Consider the following 6,013-nt stretch of genomic DNA (forward strand, 5'->3'; position numbering starts at 1 on the left):
GAGAATATACTTTGACCGTGCGTGAACCATCTCTTCTTTGAAGGTACTCTATATTGTTCAGCTATTGATTTTCCTCTCAACCTTTGACTCCAATTTATTCGGCCCAGTTCCGTTCTTAACTCTTTGAAGTGGATTTCCCCCAGTTAATTATTCTTACTCTGGATTGCTCATTGTCCTTTTCCAAAGTCATCCTAAACCTTATGATCACTGTCCTTTAAATATTCTCCCAATATCATTGATCTACTTGGTCCAAAAACCAGGTCTAGCAATGCCTCATTTCTCCTTGGATTGGACACATGCTGCTGCAGAAGATTCTCTTGAACACACTCTGGAACTCTTGCTCCCCCCTGCCTGTTACACTGCCACAATCCCTTCTATATCTGGATTATTATCCCTTTATAACTACTCTATATTTTTTGCACCCCTTTGTAATTTCCCTGCAGATTTGTCCCTCTACATCTTCCACTCTAGTTGGTGGCCCATAGACTATACTGAGCAATGGAATTGCTCCTTTTTGTTCCTTGAGGGGAACAAATTAATTAGCCAAATTAATTATATTCTTTAACCCTCTCAGATATCCTCTTTCTTCAGCACTGCCATACTCTCCTCAGTCAATACTGCCATCCCTCATTTTCTTCCTTTCCTGAACACTTTATATCCATGAATATTTAATATCTAGTCCTGCCCTTCCTTGAGCCACATCTCTGATAGAGCCACAACATTGCAATTCCACATGACAATCTGCACATGTAACTCACTCATCTTATCTACCACATTCCGTGCGTCCACATAAATGCACTGTGACCCTGATTTTAAACTCTATTACTTTCTCCCTTATCCTGACCTCACCTCTTCAGATACTAATCTCTGTTGTAGTGCTACCTGTCTCAGTCAGTATTTTGTGCACCCTGGTTCCTCTCCTGGTTTTGTCCTGATATTTTGACATTCTCGAGCCCAAACCCACATATCGTATTATTTTGTAGCTAAATGGATGAGTTAACATGTTGGAGCCAACACATTGCCATTTTCTCCATTTTTAAACCTACCATTTCATTATTAAACACCCATTGCACTACTAACTACTCACAACACCTGAATGCGCCAATCCTACATTTTTCCAAAGCATGCTTATTGAATGTCTATAATGTAACTGCCACTTTTGCATGTGTTTCAATCTCAAGGTTTTGAGGAGTATGGAAATTAGCAAAGCAGTTTCCTGATCTTTGCGATTAACTGTATGTGTTCAAAATTGCTCTTTGATTTAATAATGGTGTAATTGTTATTTTACCTCAATCTGGTCCAATAATCAAGATTATTGATTTATATTTGCCACAAAAATGTGGACACAAATTAAATCCCAAATGGTTCCAATAATTTCAAAATAATAACATTGAATCAGTCAAATTGTATTTTTATTCCATCAAAGTACATCAGTGTCACCAATCGTATATGATCCAGTTACATGGTGTAAACTGGTATATACCCTCATTTACCATGAGCATCAACACAGATAATCCACTGGCATTTATATATATTTGAAGTATAGTTTAGTCACTTATATAACCATTTGCAGTAGCTATGCAACAGATTCTAAAACTAATGAATACGTGGAGCTTTAACATGGCTGAGTTGCTTCTTGCTTGGATTTTCAATAAAGTAGGCAAAGAGGTTCTTGGAGCAGTAAGAATATGCTTCTGATTTTTGTAGCAAATCATAGATTAAAGGAACAATCTGTAAACCAATAGGTCACACAAGCTGTACGATGATTACAGCAACGGTCAACAGAATTTACTGGAAGGTGATAAAGCTTGACTGCATAAAAGAGTATTTTTTCTAATTTTTATGAATTTATTGCTGTATTTTTGTTTAAGAAAATATTGCTTTAATAGCGATGAGGACAATTGTCTCTGCTGCATTCAATCTGCATGCTGCAGGCTACATTGTGGTGCGAGTCACGCAGCAGTGAATGAGTGAGATTGCAGGATTCTCTTTGTTCACTGGTTGGATGAAAATGAATGCCCTGAACACCTACACGCAAGCAATCTATGCTCTTCCTATGCACTTAGTCTATGTAGCTTTCCTTATTTATCTCTGGAGATAATTCATGCAACAGTAAGAATCTGTGAGAGTTGTGTTTAACTCTTTGAGCACTGAATTATCTTGCACTTTTCAGCATGCAGGCTGTTTTTTATGAATGAATGTAAAGAAGTGTATATGGAATTTCTAAAGGTGCTGGCCGGAATTCTCTCAAAAAATATTCTAAGTGCCGAATTCGCATAAAAATTGGAGTAAATCCGGCTGGTTTATTCAGCGGGGTTTTCGAAATGAATCTCCCACACTCTGTGCGTCACAGAGAGCTTTAGATAAAAGCAAATTGTTGCGGATGCTGGAATCTGAATCCAAAAGAGAAAATCCTGGAAAATTTCAACAGGTCTGGCAGCATCTGTAAGGAGAGAAAAGAGCTGATGTTTCAAGTCCAGATATCCCTTTGTCAAAGCTAAAAGGCATAGAAAGTGCAAGATGTTTATACTGCAGGGTGAGGGAATGAAAGATGAGTCATAGTCACAGAAACTGGAGCAAAGGCTGCTAATGGCTGTCCACAGAGAGAATAAAGGGTGTGAATGGCCAAACGGCAGAGAAGCTAAAATGAGAGGGTAAGCTGTGACAGATGAAGATGTTGGGGGAGGGGAGGAGAAAATGGATGGGGCAGGTAAAATTTAGAAAAGGGTAAAGGAGGGGGAAAGGGTGGGGGGGAAGAAGAATGAAGAAAGACAATAAAGAAATAAAAGGTAGAGAACAGTAAAAATTAAATAAAATAGAATGAAAACAAAGGGGTCGAGGTGGGGTAGAGCAAATCATCTGAAGTTGTTGAATTCGATGTTGAGACCGAAAGGTTGTAAAGTGCTGAGCCAGAAGATGAGATGCTGTTCCTCCAGTTTGTGTTGAGCTTCACTGGAACATTGCAGCAGGCCAAGGACAGACATGTGGGCATGGGAGCAGGATTGTGTGTTAAAATGGCAAGCAACCGGAAGGTCAGGATCCTGATTGCGCACAGACCGAAGATGCTCAGCAAAGTGATCACCCAGTCTACGCTTGGTCTCTCCGATATAGAGGAGACCACATTGGGAGCAGCGAATGCAATACACCAAATTGAAAGAGGCGCAAATGAAACGCTGCTTAACCTGGAATGAGTGATTTGGACCTTGGATGGTGAGCATGGAAGGGGTAAAGGGGCAGGTGTTACACCTTCTGCGATTGCATGGGAAGGTGCCATGAGTGACGGGAGAGGCGTTGTGAGCAGTGGACTAGGTTATCCCGGAGGGAACGGTCTCTGTGGAATGCTGACAGAGGGAGTGAAGGGAAGATGTGTTTGGTGGTGGCATCACGCTGGAGTTGGCAAAAATGGCGGAGGATTATGCTTTGCATGCGGAGGCTGGTGGGGTGAAATGTGAGAACAAAGGGGGACTCTACCCTTGTACTGGGAGGGAGGAGAGGGGGTGAGGGTTTTGGCGTAGGAGATCGACTACACGCTGTTGAGGGCTCTGTCGACAACTTTAGATGAGAATCCATGGTTGAGGAAGGAGGAGCACATATTAGAAGCACCACTTTGGAAAGTGGCATAATCGGAACAAATGCGACGGCAGCGAAGGAGCTGAGAGAAAGGGATGGAGTTCTTGCAGGATGTAGGGTGTGAAGAGCTGTGGTCCAGATAGCTGTGGGAGTCAGTGGGCTAGTAATAGATATTGGTAGATAGTCTATTGCCAGAAATGGAGACAGAAAGGTCAAGGAAGAGAAACAAAGTGTCTGAGATGGACCAGGTGAAGGCGATGGAGGGGTGGAAACTGGAAGCGAAGTTGATGAATTTTTCGAGGTCTGCACGAGTGCGTGAAGTGGCACCAAAATAGTCATCGATGTACCCGTAGAGTTGTGGGAGGGGACCTGGGTAGGCCTGGAACAAGGAATGTTCCACATATCCCATAAAAAGACAAGCGTAGCTAGGACCCATGAGGGTATCCATTGCTACTCCTTTGATTTGGAGAAAGTGGGATGAGTTGAAGGAGAAATTGTTGAAAGAGCAAGTTCAGCTAGGCGGAGGAGAGTGGTGGTGGATGGGAATTGTTCAGGTCTCTTTTCAGGAAAGAAGCAAAGAGCTCTCAGGCTGTCCTGGCATGGGATGGAGGTGTAGAGAGATTGCACATCCATGGTGAATAGGAGGCAGCTAGGGCCTGTGAACTGGAAGCTGTCAATATGGCACAGGGCATCAGAGGAATCCCGGATGTAGGTGGGGAGGGAATGGACCAGAGGAGTGAGGATGAGTCAAGATCAGAGAAAATATGTTCAGTGGGGCAGGAGCATGCTGATACCATGGGCCTACCAGGACAGTCCTTTCTGTGGATTTTGGGAAGTAGGTAGAAGCGGGCTGTCCGGGTTGGAAGCTGTGGGGAGAAGGCATCCAGAGGAAATAAGGTCGGTGACAGTGTTGGAGATAATGACTTGATATTCATTGGTGTGGTCATGGTCCAGGGCAAGGTAGGAGGAAGTATCTGAGAGTTGGCGCTCAGCCTCTGTGAGGTAGAGGTCAGTAGGCCAGATGACAACAGCACCCCCTTTTTTTGGCAAGTTTGATGACAATGTCAGCGTTGGACCTGAGGGAGCGAAGGACAGAAAGTTCAGAAAGAGAGAGGGGGGTGAGGGGGAGGGGCAAAAAAAAAATTGAGACGGCCGATGTCCTGTCGACAGTTCCCAATAAAAAGATCCAGGTAATTGTCCCAGTGAGGGTGTCCAATTAGAGGCAGACTGTTGGAGGCACGTGAAAGCATCTGTGGAACGGGGGCAGGACTCTTGCCCAAAGAAGTGGGCATGGAGACGAAGGCGACGAAAGAAGAGTTCAACATCATGTCGAGCCCGGAATTCATTGAGGTGGGGACGTAAGGGTACAAAACTGAGTCCTTTGAGAACAGCACGCTCAGCCTCGGAGAGGGGAAGATTGGAGGGTATGGTGAAGACACGGCTGGGGCTAGAAGAGATGGAGTTCGAGGGATTGGGACTGGTGGAGAGCCTGGGATGTGCAGTAGTGTTGATGAGTTGTTGAAGCTTGTGCGCCACTCCCTTGGCACTGCCAGATGCACGGTGGGCAGTGCCAAGTTGCCCCAGGCATTACCACTTTTCCCCTTGGGCAGTGCCAGGCAGCCAGGCTGGCATTGCCCAGGGGGGCACCCACTCATCCCCAGCCTCCTGAGGGGCTTCCATGACCTCCCTTCACTCCAGCAGGGTCAGGCCGCCAGTTCCGTTAGCATCGCCCCTGTTTAACATCTGCAAGAAACAGGAAAACTTGTTAAGACGTCGAATGATGCTTTACAGAGAGCTTTAGTGTGAATCTCAATAGAAATCAGTGGGAGGGGCCTATTCCCAGTGGAAAGGCTGGCAGCATAGCATTGAGCGGGCCACTGCACATGCGCCCATCGGTCAGCGCCGAGATTGGCACATGTGCAGTAGCCTGCACTGCTGGCCTCACGATTGCTGGTCAGCCTCATGATCCCAGTATCACTGGCTGTGCAACACCCCTGACCACGCTCCCCGCCCCCCCTCCCCCCCCCTGCCCCGGCAGTCCTGATCTCCTTGATCCAACCCACCCCCATCAGTGCCAACCCCGGTCACTGTCCACCCTCCCTCTGTCACCAATCCCAACTGCAGAGTGGCAGTAAGACCCCCCCTTCCCCACCCCCACCAATCTCTCCCCCAGAAGCCTCCCACCCAATCCCATCCCCTTGGCACTGCTGTGTGCCCAGTGGGCAGTGCCAAGGTGCCCCAGGCATTGCAACTTTTCCCCTTGGGCAGTGCCAGGGGGCCAGGCTGGCATTGCCCAGGGAGGCACCCACTCACCCCCAGCCTCCTGAGGGGTTTCCATGACCTCCCTTCACTCCAGCGAGGTCAGGCCGCCAGTTCCGTTAGCATCGCCCCTGTTTTTGAAGAACAAACATATACTTTCACCTTGATAATATTATCTGAAAAA

This window comes from Mustelus asterias, chromosome 6 (assembly GCF_964213995.1).
Source record: "Mustelus asterias chromosome 6, sMusAst1.hap1.1, whole genome shotgun sequence".
NCBI classification, from domain to species: Eukaryota; Metazoa; Chordata; class Chondrichthyes; order Carcharhiniformes; family Triakidae; genus Mustelus; species Mustelus asterias.